This window comes from Ursus arctos, unplaced genomic scaffold (genome assembly GCF_023065955.2).
Source record: "Ursus arctos isolate Adak ecotype North America unplaced genomic scaffold, UrsArc2.0 scaffold_50, whole genome shotgun sequence".
NCBI lineage: Eukaryota > Metazoa > Chordata > Mammalia > Carnivora > Ursidae > Ursus > Ursus arctos.
In genome coordinates this window covers 65,846-79,426 of record NW_026623068.1, presented here as the reverse complement: position 1 = coordinate 79,426, position 13,581 = coordinate 65,846, and the positions used below count along the sequence as shown (strand labels likewise).

The following is a 13,581-nucleotide window of genomic DNA, read 5'->3' as shown; positions in this document are numbered from 1 at the left end:
GGTGTGCAGCATAGTGATTTGACAAGTCTGTATACATTACACAGCGCTCACCACGATTAAGTATAGTCACTATATGTCACACAGTAGGGCATTGTTACAATTTTATTTGACCATATTCCAGACATTGTACTTTTCATCTTTGTGAGTTATTTATATAAGTGGAAGATTGTAACTCTTAATCCCCTTCACCAATTTCGCCCCCCCCCCTTTACCTCTGGCAACCATCAGTTTGCTTTCTTTCTTGAAGAGTTTGTTTTGTTTTGTTTGTTTGGAGAACAGATTTTTCATGACACTTATACCCAGAACACATACTTCGACCAAAGCTTCCTGAAACAGTCTTTAACTCTTACAGTATGTAGTCCATACTGATTTTTTCTAGTTTACTCTAGTTGACTGTATTTTCTAAGACGGTGATTTGCAAACTATTACATTGATTTTATGACATGGATGGGTCACAATTCATTGTTTGAAAAGCACCATTTTAGACAACTGAGCCTGTTCACCCTTGTAAAACTCTATAGGTCAGCTTTCCTTGACAATCTGGGCTTGCAGGTAATTGTGTCCCTTAGTGCGTACTTTGTGTGTTTCTGTGTTGAGTTGCTGCCTTGAGTAGCCGAAGGTATGTGCTTCCTTATGGGTGTCTGTGGATGTGGGAACATGGACGTGGGAGACTGGGGGGGGACATGTTTGTACAGGATTTGCACCGACTGTAGTCAAGAGAGCAGTAAGCCTTGTCAGTGGATATAAAGAGAAAATAGAATATCTATCTGCTTCTGGGAGCTCAGAACCCAGCTGGGTGACATCATACACACACACACACCCACACCCACACCCTACCCCTTTCAGCTTACTCCTCAAGCAAGTGGAAATGAGCTGATGCGCTCAGGATATCATTTAGGATGTTTCAGGGTGTAAATAACAGAAAACCAACTCCATTTGGTTTATTTATTACTTTTTTTAAAATGTAAATTCAATTAGCCAACTTACAGTACATCCATAGATTCAGATGTAGTGTTCAGTAGTTTGTCAGTTTTGTGTAACACCCAGTGCTCATCATATCACGTGCCCTCCTTAATGCCCATCACCGAATTATGTCACCCCCACACCCACCTCCCCTCCGGCAACCCTCAGTTTGTTTGCTAGAGTTAAGAGTCTCCTATGGTTTTTCTCCATCTCTGATGACTTCCCAGTCTGTTTTCCCTCCCTTCCCCTAGGTCCTCTGGCCTGTTTCTTATATTCCACATATGAGTGAAACCATATGATAATTGACTTTGTCTTACTGACTGGTTAGTGTACTTCGCTCAGCATAATACCCTCCAGTTCTATCCACGTGGATGTAAATGGTAAATTTTCATCCTTTCTGTTGGCTGGGTAATATTCCACATGGTATAGATGTGGTATAGATGGTAATACCACATCTTTTTCCATTCATCTATCGATGGCCATCTTGGCTCTTTCCACAGTTTGGCTGTTGTGGACATTGCTGATGTGAACATTGGGGTGCACGTGCCCCTTCGGGTCACTACATTTGTATCTTTGGGGTAAATACCTAGTAGTACAATTGCTGGGTTGTAGGGTAGCTCTTTTTTTTTTTTTAAGATTTTATTTATTTGTCAGAGAGAGAGAGCACAAGCAGGGGGAATGGGAGGCAGAGGGAGAAGGTGGCTTCCCGCTGAGCAAGGAGCCCGACGCGGGACGTGATCCCAGGAGTCTGGGATCGTGACCCGAGCCAAAGGCAGATGCTCAACTGACTGAGCCACCCAGGCATCCCAAGGTAGCTCTATCTTTAACTTCTTGAGGAACCTCCATACTGTTTTCCAGAGTGGCTGCACCAGTTTGCCTTCCCACCAACAGTGTAAAAGTGTTCACCTTTATCCTCATCCTTGCCAACATTTGTTTCCTGTCTTGTGAATTTTAGCCATTCTTACTGGTATGAAGTTTTATCTCATTGTGGTTTTGATTTGTATTTCCCTGATGCCAAATGATATGGAGCAGGTTTTCATGTGTCTGTTGGTCATTTGTGTGTCTTCTTTGGAGAAATATCTGTACATGTCTTCTGCCCGTTTCTGGATCATTTTTTGAGTTTTGAGTTTGATAAGTTCTTTATAGATCTTGGATACTAGCCCTTTATCTGATAAGACATTTGCAAATATCTTTTCCCGTTCTGTGGGTTGCCTTTTAGTTTTGTTGACTGATTCCTTTGCTGTGTGGAAGCTTTTTATCTTGATGAAGTCCCAATAGTTCATTTTTGCTTTTGCTTGCCTTGCCTTTGGAGCTGTGTCTAGCAAGAAGTTGCTGCGGCTGAGGTGGAAGAGCTTGCTGCCTATGTTCTCTAGGATTTTGTGGGATTCCTGTCTCACATTAAGGTCTTTCATCCATTTTGAGTTTATCTTTGTGTATGGTGTGAGAGAGTGGTCAAGTTTCATTCTTTTTCATGTAGCTGTCCAATTTTCCCAGCACCATTTATTGAAGAGGCTCTCCTTTTTCCATTGGATTTCTTTCCTGCTTTGTCGAGGATCAGTTGACCATAGAGTTGAGGGTCCATGTCTGGGTTCTCTGTTCTGTTCCATTGATCCATGTGTCTGTTTTTGTGCCAGTACCATGCTGTCTTGATGGTTACAGCTTTGTAATGGAGCTTGAAGTCTGACATTGTGATGCCCCCAGCTTTGGTTTTCTTTTTCAACATTCCTTTGGCTCTTTGGGGTCTTTTCTGGTTCCATACAAATCTTAGGATTATTTGTTACAGCTTTGTGAAAAAGTTGATGGTTTTTTCATAGGGATTGCATTGAATGTATAGATTACTCTGTGTAGCATAGACATTTTAACAATATTCTTCCAATCCATGAGCATGGAACATTTTTCCGTTTCTTTGTGTCTTCCTCAATTTCTTTCATAAGTGTTCTGTAGATTTTGGAGTACAGATCCTTGACCTCTCTGGTTAGGTATATTCTTAGGTATCTTATGGGTTTTGGTGCAATTGTAAATGGGATCGATTCCTTCATTTCTCTTTCTTCTGTCTCATTGTCAGTGTATAGAAATGCAACTGATTTCTGTGCGGTGATTTTATATCCTGCCGTGTTGCTGAATTCTTGTATGAGTTCTAGCTATTTTGGGGTGGAGTCGTTTGGGTTTTCCACATAAAGTATTGTGTCATCTGCAAAGAGTGATTGTTTGACTTCTTTGCCCATTTGGAGGCCTTTTATTTCTTTTTGTTGTCTGATTGCTGAGGCTAGGACTTCTATTTGAACAGCTGTGGTGAGAGTGGGCATCCCTGTCGTGTTCCTGACCTTAGGGGAAAAGCTCTCAGTTTTTCCCCATGGAGAGTGATACTCGCTGTGGGCTTTTCGTAGATGTCTTTTATGTTACTGAGGTATGTTCCCTCTACCCCAACACTGTGGAGAATTTTAATCAAGAAAGGATGATGCATTTCGTCCAGTGCTTTTTCTGCATCAGTTGAGAGGACCGTATGCATCTTGTCCTTTCTTTTATTAATGTGATGTATCATGTTGATTTGATTTGCGAATGTTGAGCCACCCTTGCAGCACAGGAATAAATCCCACTTGGTCATGGTGAATACTTCTTTTAACGTACTGTTGTATCCTACGGGATAGTATGTTGGTGAGAATTTTTAAACCCATGGGGTCTTTGTCTGGTTTTGGGATCAAGGTAATGCTGGCCTTATAGAACAAGTTTGGAAGTTTCCCTTCCATTTCTATTTTTTGAAACAGCCTCAGAAGAATAGGTATGAGTTTTTCTTTAAATGTTTGGTAGAATTCCCTTGGGAAACCATCTGGCCCTGGACTCTTGTGTGTTGGGAGATTTCTATCACTGCTTCTATTGCCTTGCTGGTTATGGGTCTGTTCAGATTTTCTGTTTCTTCCTGATTTAGTTTTGGTAGTTTGTAAGTTTCCAGGAACGCATCCGTTTCTTCCAGATTGCCTCATTTGTTGTCATATAGCTGCTCATAATATGTTCTTAAGATTGTTTGTATTTCCTTGGTGTTGGTTGTGATCTCTCCTCTTTCATTCATGATATTATTATTTTGGGTCCTTTCCCCTTTCTTTTGGATAAGTCTGGCTAGAGGTTCATCAGTCTTATTAATAATTTCAAAGAATCAGCTCTAGGTTCATTGATCTGTTCTACTGTTCTTCTGGTTTCGATTTCATTGATTTCTGCTCTGCTTTTTATAATGTCCGTTCTCCTGCTTGGTCTAGGCTTTATTTGCTGTCCTTTCTCTAGCTTCTTTAGGTGTAAGGTTAGCTTGTGTATTTGATACTTTTCTAATTTTTTTTTGAGAAAGGCTTGTATTGCTATGTACTTTCCTCTTAGGACTGCTTTTGCTGTATCTCAAAGGTTTTGAGTAGCTGCGTTTTCATTTGCATTCGGTAAGAATTTTTTTAATTCTTTTTTTTTTTTTAAGATTTTATTTATTTATTTGACAGAGAGAGAGACAGCCAGCGAGAGAGGGAACACACGCAGGGGGAGTGGGAGAGGAAGAAGCAGGCTCTCAGAGAAGCAGGGAGCCCAATGTGGGGCTTGATCCCAGGACCCTGGAATCATGCCCTGAGCCGAAGGCAGACAGTTAACGACTGAGTCACCCAGTTGCCTCGAATTTTTTAAAATTCTTCTTTAATTTCCTGGTTGACCCATTCATTCTTTAGTAGGATGCTCTTTAGCTTCTGAGTGTTGGTGTTCCTTCTAAATTTCCTCTTGTGCTTGAGTTCCAGTTTCAAAGCATTGTGGTCTGAAAATATGCAGGGAATAATCCCAGTCTTTTGGTATTGGTTGGGACCTGATTTGTGACCCAGTGTGATCTGTTTTCGAGAATGTTCCATGTGCACTGGAGAAGAATGTGTGTTCTTTTGCTTTAGGATGGAATGCTCTGTATATATCCATGAAGTCCATCTGGTACAGCGTGTCATTCAGAGCCCTTGTTTCCTTGTTGATCATCTGCTTAGATGATCTGTCCATTGCTGTGAGTGGGGTGTTGAAGTCCCCTATGATTATTGTATTATCATCAATGTGTTTCTTTAATTTGGTTTTCAATTGACTTATATAATTGGCTGCTCCCATGTTAGGAGCATAAATATTTATAATTGTTAGATCTTCTTATTGGGTGGACCCTTTAAGTATGATATAACATCCCTCTTCCTGCCTTACTATAGTCTTTGGTTTAAAATCTAATTTGTCTGATGTGAGGATTGGTACCCCAGCTTTCTTTTGAAGTCCATTAGCATCATAAATGGATCTGTACCCTCCTCACTTTCAATCTGGAGGTGTCGGAGTCTCTTGTAGATAGCATATGAATGGGTCTTGCTTTTTTATCCAATCTGATACCCTGTGTCTTTTGATTGGAGCATTTAGCCCATTTACATTCAGAGTAACTATTGAGAGATATGAATTTAGTGCCTTTGTAGTACCTGTAGAGTCCCAGTTTCTGTAGATCGTTTCTGTTTCTTTCTGGTTTACATTACTTTTGGGCTCAGTCTTCGCTTAGAGGATCCCTTTTAATATTTCTTGCAGGGCTGGTTTAGTGGTCATGTGTTCTTTCAGTTTCTGTTTGTCCAGGAAGCCCTTTATTCCTCCTTCCATTCTGAATGACAGCCTTGCTGGATAAAGTATTCTTGGCTGTATGTTTTTCTCATTTAGTACCCTGAATATATCATGCCAGCCCTTTCTGGCTTCCCAGGGCTCTGTGGATAGGTCTGCTGCCAGCCTAGTGTTGCTACCCTTTTAGGTTAGGAACCTCTTGTCTCGAGATGCTTTTAGGATTTTCTCTTTATGTCTGAAATCCGCAAGCTTCGCTCTTGTATGTTGGAGTGTTGATCTCTTTTTATTGATTTTGAGGGGGGTCCTCTCTATATCTTGGACTTGTATGCCTGTATCCATCCTGGGATAGGGAAATGCTCAGCTATGATTTGCTCAAATATACCTTCTGTCTCCCCTCTCTCTCTTTCTTTGTTCTCGGGGACCCCAGTAATCGTTTTGCATTATGGTATTGCTGATTTCTTGAAGCCTCCCTTCATGGTCCATTAATTGTTTTTCTCTCTTTCCCTCGGCTTCCTTCCTTTCCATCAACTTGTCTTCTATGTCACTTACTCTCTCTTCTGCCTCACTTACCCTAGGTGTTAGAGCATCCAATTTAGACTGCATCTCAGTTAAAGCATTTTAAATTTCAGCCCGATTAGATTTTATTTCTGCACTAAGATTCTCTAGTCTCTTTTATGCTTTTTTCAAGCCCAGCTAGTAACTTTATAATAGTTATCCGGAATTCCAGCTCTGATATTTTACTTATATCCATATCAATTAGATCTGTGGCAGAGAGTATTGCCTCTGGTTCTTTCTTTTGTTGTGAATTCCTCCTTCTAGTTATTTTGCTCACAGAAGAATGGATGAACAGGAGAGCAAAATCAAAAATATTAACCACGACCCAAGCAAAATCCACACTAGACAAATCCAAAGAGGTCAGAAACCAAAAAAGAAAAAAAAAAAGGGTAGGGGAGAAGAGAGAATATAATCTCCCAGGTGTTCAAAACAGGTGATCCACTTGGTCTTGGGTATATTTTAGTCTGTTTGTTAAAAGACACTAAATCCCAATAATGTAAAATCACCAATGTGTGTGTGTATGTATATATACATATACAGAAACATAAAATTGAATAAAGTGAAAAGAAGCCAAAAAGGAAGAATATATCTAATGTAAATGTAAAAAAATGAAAGTTAAAAAAAGACTTAAAAGCAAAGAGTTGATAATATACGAAACTAGTTGAAAAGGAAAAAAGAAAAGGAAAATTTTAAACTGAAAGATCAACAAATCACGAGAAAACCTTTGAATTTTATTTACTGTTTTCCCCTAGTGCTTGCTTCTAAACTTGGTGTTCACCTGTTTTTCCACATGGTTTTCTGGGGGAGGGGCCCACTGTGCTGATTCTCAGGTGTCTTTGCCTGGGGGGAGTTGTACCCTCCATTTCCAGGGGGCCAGGCTCAGTGTAAACTGCCTCTAGTTGGTCTGTATGGCTTTTGTTCCCTGAAGGCTTTCTGGGCCTCTTTAGAGGATGAAAACAAAAGTGGTCATGCCCTGATCTCCAGTCCCTGTGCTGAAAGATCATGGTTCCCTCTCTTCAGTAAACCCTCAGGGATAAGGGGTCTTCACTTTTGTGTATACCAAACTCTGCAGTCTCCTGCAGTGCATGCCTGCACTGATCCTCCCAGGAGAAGGCGGAGGGTCGCGGCTTTTCTGTCCTTTGCAGGGCCCCCACATGATAGCTGTTGCCTGACCAAGCTGCGGTTTGAGGTTTATGGCAATCCCCCTCCTCTGCTCCCCGACCCTAACAGATTTCCCGGCTCCAGTGCCTGGGAACTCTGCTGGCTCAGGTACCCCTGTTTTTCCTGTGACCCTAGGGATCCTGAGACCACACTGCCCCACCTGGGATTCTGCCCCACCTCGCCACCTGAGCACCTTTCAGGCAGGGACGTCTCTCACTTGGAGCAGATTTCTAAAGGTCTGATTTTGCACTCTGGGGTTATGTCACTTTCCTGTGGACGGCTCACACAGGCTCCCTCTCCCCGCAGATGATCTTCCCATATGTCCCCACAGATTCATTTCTCCGCACCTTCTACTTTGCAAAAAGTGGTCACATTTCTCTTTGTAGAATTCCAGCAATTCTTTCTGTACATCTCAGATTGAATTCATACGTGTCCGGAAAGACGTAATAGTTATCTAGCTAAATTACAGGGACCAGATGAATTGAGGTCCCCTGCTGTTCCATCATCTTGCCTCCCTCCCTCTATGTATTACTTTTTAAAAAATATTTATTTATTTTAGAGAGTGAGCAGGGGGATGGGCAAAGGGAGGGAGAATCCTGAAGCAGACTCCCTGCTGAGCACAGAGTCCGACACGGGGCTCAATCCCAGGACCCTGAGATCATGATGTGAGCCTAAACCCAAGGTAGCCACTGAATTGACGGAGCCACCCAGGTACACCTCCATTTGGTTGAAATGTTAAACACAGGGGTGCATGGGTGGCTCAGTCAGTTAAGCGGCTACCTTGGGCTCAGGTCATGATCTCAGGGTCCTGAGATCGAGCCCCCCATCAGGGTCCCTGCTCAGTGGGAAGTCTGCTTCTCCCTCTCCCTCTGCTACTTCCCCTGTTTGTGTTCTCTCAGTTATTCTCTCTCTCTCTCAAATAAATAAATAAAACCTTAAAAAATAAATAAATGGTAAACATATATATTAATTCACAAGATAACTGATGAGGGGCAGAGCAGACTCCAGGCCCACAGTGACTTGGCATGGCCTTAGCGTTCCAGGCTCCTTCCCCTACGTCTTGTTGTCCTAAGGCTAGTTCCACTCAGGTTTGACAGAAGACCTTCAGGGATATTTGGACTTCAGCTCCCCGGCTTAGAACACCAAAACTTTGCTTCCTTGTAGCGTAGACCAGGGAGAGTTTAGGCTACCATAGCATTTTCCGGTTGTATAGACCAGAGAGTACAGGCTACTCTAGCATTTTCTAGGTTGTAGCAGTTGTGTTTATTTGTTCCTGGTTTTCCCACTATGACCTGCTTAAGGGATGTGGAAGGACTGGTACCTAATACAGAGCCGGGGGAAATACTTAGGTAGTCATTCATAAGTTTCACAAAACAATCCTGGATCTCCTTTCCTATGGACACAGAACTTCTGGTTGAGCAGAGTTGTCTGATTGGCTCTGGCCAGTGAGTTTGCTGAGGGAATAGGTGGTGGCAGGTCTTCTAGGTGAGGTATGAGGTGAGGTTATGTGCTCTCTAGGGTCCTGGAAAAAGAGTTAGCCGCATGAGTAAAGAGAGGAAAGAAATGGCCACTGTGGGGAGGTTGAGGGGCCGTGTATGTGAGCACCAAGAGGGATGGCCGAGTCTGTTGACATTGGTAAGGGAGCACCAAACGTGCCTCTGTTGGCCTTTTGAGGTAGATGATTTTCCTCCTCGACCTGGGTCCTGAGAACTGGGCCAGAACCTAATGACCTCTATTTATCTGCCTCCTTTCCTCTGTTCCAGGTTTGCAGTAAGCCTTGGCTACTGGCATGACCCTTACATCCAGCATATTGTAAGAGTGTCTAAGGAGAGGAGGTCCTCCGAAATTAACAGAGGCAAGTGACCCCCTCCCTCCCAACGTCCCCTCATCAGCCCAGAGGCCTGACGTTTTAGGAATTCATGCTTAAAAAGAGAGAGTTCCAGTGTTCACTCTCTCCAGGCATATGAATGTGCTCCTATCCCAACATCCTCATGAACACAGTGTATTATGAACCTTTTCATTGTGGTTAATCTGATATGGGAACATGTTATCTTACAGTAATTTTGTTTTATAATCCTCTGATTTTGGGGGTGAAGTTGAAAATCATTTTTGTATGTTTAAGAGCCATTTATATGATCTTTCACTGTGAATTGTCTGTTCAAGGAAGGAATTACTTTTTTGGCTTTATTAAAGCAGTAATAACACTGTTAGGCTCTGCAAGTCCTTTCTATCAAGACACAGAAAGGATTTGAGGTGGGAGGGTGACTCAGTCTCAGCCAGACTGAGAAATTAACCAAGTGACCACAGTCCTTGTGTGTGCCAGGAATCCTGGCCCTAAAGATGGAGCCTATGGGTAGATTGTATAAGAAATGCAAAGAACGTTTAACGTGGTGGTCCCTGAGAAAAAGGACGTGGATCTTACTTGGAGCTCAGGATGAACCCAGGCATTAGGAAGATGGGGCCAGGCCTGGCTCAGAGGCCTGAAGCCTCCCTCCTGGGCTCCTGAGGAAGCTTTCTGTACCACTGCTGCAGAGGCAGGGACCCACCTCGGGGCCTTGGGAGCTGGGTGCCCGAGGCAGCATGTCAGCCAGCCTGCCTCTTCCTCTGCCTGGGCTGGCATCTCCAGACTGGGGCCCACTAGGAGAGTGCTTCCCAAACAGCGTGTGGTGAGCATTTTTAAAGTTTTTTCCCAATAATCAGCCTGTTGTGGATGATACTCTATAACATACAATAAAAATGATTTCCTCGAAAAATAAGAAGCCAGAGACACGTAAAATACAAGCTCAAATTGTGTAGTAGCAGAATCAATAGGACTGCAGTAAGTTTCTAAATGCTACTCCAATTTTGTTCTTAAAATAGTTAAGCGCAAGGCTTTAGAACACAGATTTTATCTTCCTTTCCCCTCTTTTATTTCCCATCCCCTTTACTCCAGCTCCCCACTCCGGAGCTAAACAAGTCCGTTTATTGGGCAACGTTTACTCCTGGCTTCCCCTCCCACCGGTGCTCTGTGAGGCCTTTTTATAAACATAGAGGCTCTTACCCACACAGAATGGAGATGAAGGGAACACGGTAAGAAATACTTTTTTTTTTTTTTGACATTTATCTGCCCCATTTCCTGACCCCAAAATATTATTTTTGTCATGATCTCGCAATTCTGAGTATTAGTCGAGTCCTAAGTAGCTTTACCTAGCTATGAAAAAGCGCGTTTCCAAAAGGAACATTTAGATCTGACATTTTGATGTAAAACACTTGTCTTTCCCATGTAAAATAATGGGACATTTTATTTTAATTTTTAAAGATTTTATTTCTTTATTGGAAAGAGAGACCATGAGCAGGAGGGGCAGAGGCAGAGGGAGAAGCAGGCTCCCAGCTGAGCAGGGAGCCCGATGCAGGGCTTGATCCCAGGACCCTGAGATCCTGACCTGAGCCAAAGGCAGACGCTTAACCAACAGCCACCCGGGTGCCCCAAGGGGCAATTTATTTGTAAGATCGTTAATTCCATTAAATCATTAAATAGATTGTACTTACTTTGATTGTAGCAGCTTTGAATTAAATTTAAAAAAGGAAGAGAATGTGAAAGTCACTCTTTCTCCCATGAAGTCCACAATAACCCGCTGACCCGGAGGAAGAGCAGAAGTGTCCTGATTTGCTTTTCTCCTGGCGTGTGCTCTGCAGGGATGATATCCCACCTCACTGAGCAATAGCTTGTCTCTGTCTCTCTCTCAGGACATTTCGCTCACGTCCATGGCGTGAGTCCGCTTATAAAGGCATTTCTACGGAAGACAGAATGTCATTGTCAAATTCTAAATCTTGGGACTGGGGTGGATACCACCTCTGGAGATTAAAGGTAAATGAAAATTCTGCCTCTTCTTTCCCAAATTGTTTCACCTGTGAAGGTGCCCGCCTGGTTCAGAAATGTTAAAATATATTCAGAGGGAATGCAGTGACGGTCTGTCTCGCGCCCCCGTCCCCAGATGCTTGCGCCTGCTGCCCCCGTCAGCCACATACTTAGTGTCCCCAGAGCTCTGGTGAAGGATGGGTGCCTTTCATCTCATCCTTTGCTGTTACAAACAGGGCTTAGGATAAAAATCCTAGTAGACATTTCCTCTGCATGGGTGGAAGAACCCTGCCCGTGGAATTATGAGAGCCAGAGCCCCTGCATCTGCCATATTGGCAATAACGAAGATTTTATTGTCATCCTGCTAGTGTCTTTGGTACAGGCTGGAGGTGCACACGGCTGGGTGATTGTGCGATGACACAAAGGCCTTTTGCAGCTATTCCCTGATTTGGTCCCTCACCTGCTCTGTTAGGGAGCAAGAACAGGTGTAACTGCGCTCACTCACAGGAAAGGAGACGAGTCTGGTTAGTGGCAGAAGTGGGACCAAATGGGCTGCAGCTCCTCCAAATCCAGGTTCCTTCCCTGTTCTCTACACAGAGCCTGTGCTTGTTCAGGGGGGTCTCTGCGGTCTGTTGGGCTGTGGTGCGTCTGTACCTCAGTGACCATGGTGTGGTGGAAGGAACGGGAGCAGAAGGCAGTGACAGAACGTGTGCAGTGTGAGTGGAAGGCATTGGAGAAATGCCTCCTCTCGGCCCGACACCGTTTCGACTTGGTCCCGACATTTGGATTCTCCCCGCTGTCATGTAGGTGGGTTAATAATGAACAAATCTGACATTTTTATTCCTGGGAACAAGGTACATTGAGACTTAGGTACCCCTTCCAAGAAAAAGGTTCTCTCTCAGGAGTGAGGAAGGCGAACAGCACAGGGTCAGTAAGATATTGTGGAGGTGTTTTGTTTTGTTTGATAATTATATTGGTCCAAAGGGTTTTTTTAAATATATATGTTTCTTAAATAATAAAAAATAAACAATGCTTCTTTGCTTCTTGGAGCCTGGGCCTGTCGGGCCAAATTTAGCCCACTCAGCTATCGTCGTAAATAAAGTTTTATTGCAACACAGCCACTCCCATTTAGCTGCATCTTCTCCATGGCTGCTTTACCAGCATGACAGCAGAGTTGAGTAGTTCCAAGAGAGGCTGTCTGGCCTGCAAAGACTAAAATACTTTCTGGCCATTTACAGTAAATTTGCTAATCCCTGTATTGAGAGGTATGTGCTTGTAGAACGGGGCAGGGAAAATTTTGGCTGCCAGTCTCGTTGTCTCATGCACCTTCCCCCGGGGATGTTCCCCCAGCTGCACCAGCAGAGGCAGCGGGTCACAGGCTTTTTGCTGCCACCATCGTGGGAGCTCGTTCTGTTTGATCTCAGGGGCCCAAGACTTTGGGCAGTTGAAGGCTCCCCACTTCGGGCACCGGGCACCAGGAGGGCCCAGGAAAGCCAGTACCATCACAGAAACAGAATAAAGGGGCAGTGAACCCCTTTAAGGGACCTCAGCTGATCGGTGTCTCCCGACTTCTGTTTTCACACAACCCAAGGATCAAGGACGCAGAGGGTGGGTCTCACCTCGGGCAGCCTGTGCTGCGGTTGGCCCTGCGGGATCCTCTTCCAGTCCAAGGGCTGTGCTTCCTCACGGCGGTCCCCAGCTGCCATCCAGGAGCCGGTCCTGTCTTCGGTGTCTTTCTTGCCTCCTGTGACTCGCCAGCTTTCATTGAGTGGCGTGTCAGACAGACTCAGGGAATCCCAGAGTCGAAAGTGGAAACATGTGCTGCAGCCATTTTGCTCCTTTTCGAAAGCCCAGAAAAAAGCTGTCTGTTCCTTAGAGGCTCGAGGTGTGCCTTTTGGTAGCTTTCCCTCCCCAGTGACCCCTTAGTCAGTTCTTCTGAGGGTCAAGTAGCTGATGCATGGGGAGCGCTTTTTTTTTTTTTTTTAAAGATTTGACTTTTATTGGGGGGGGGAGGGGCAGAGGCAGAGGAAGAATCTTAAGCAGACTCCCCTCTAAGCACAGAGCCCAATACTGCGCTGGATCCCAGGACCCTGAGATCGTGGTCTGAACCGAAATCATCATTGGCCGCTCACCCGACTGAGCCAGCCAGGCGCCCCAAGGGGAAGCTCTTTATACTAAAGTCAGAAGTCCTACAGAAGATGTGGGAGTATATGCTGTCCTTCATCTGCTTTTAATTGTTCTCATTGTCTTTGGGAATTTTAGACTCTCCTTACCCTTTCCTGTCGTGGGAGTAATGTTCTGGAAGGGTGCTGTGGAGTTTCCTAGCAGAAGTTAGTTCTCGTCTGCCCTAAGCCTTTCCTCCCAGTAGCCTCAGCTAGCTCGTCCATCGCCGCGCTCTGCAGACGGGCAGGCATGTGTGGCAGCTCTGAGAGTGAACGGTTGAGGTGGGTGAGCCTGTCTCTTCTGATACATCACGA

At 44.2% G+C, this 13,581-nt stretch overlaps 1 protein-coding gene across 12 annotated transcripts in view; it reads left to right on the top strand.

The window, feature by feature from the left end:
* Positions 1–13,581, top strand: part of LOC125283437 (thyroid receptor-interacting protein 11-like) — a 50,181-nt gene that overhangs the window by 22,009 nt on the left and 14,591 nt on the right. For 4 of the 12 annotated variants that reach the window (XM_057307568.1, XM_057307569.1, XM_057307570.1 and 1 more), the window contains exon 1: positions 10,368–11,113. The exons of 3 other annotated variants lie outside the window; for them this stretch is intronic. The gene's annotated coding sequence lies outside the window, so the exon portion shown is untranslated. Of the gene's footprint in view, positions 1–10,198; positions 10,336–10,367; positions 11,912–13,104; positions 13,284–13,581 lie in introns of those variants that run through there. 5 more of the 12 variants (XM_048224821.2, XM_048224827.2, XM_057307565.1 and 2 more) reach the window with 4 other exon arrangements.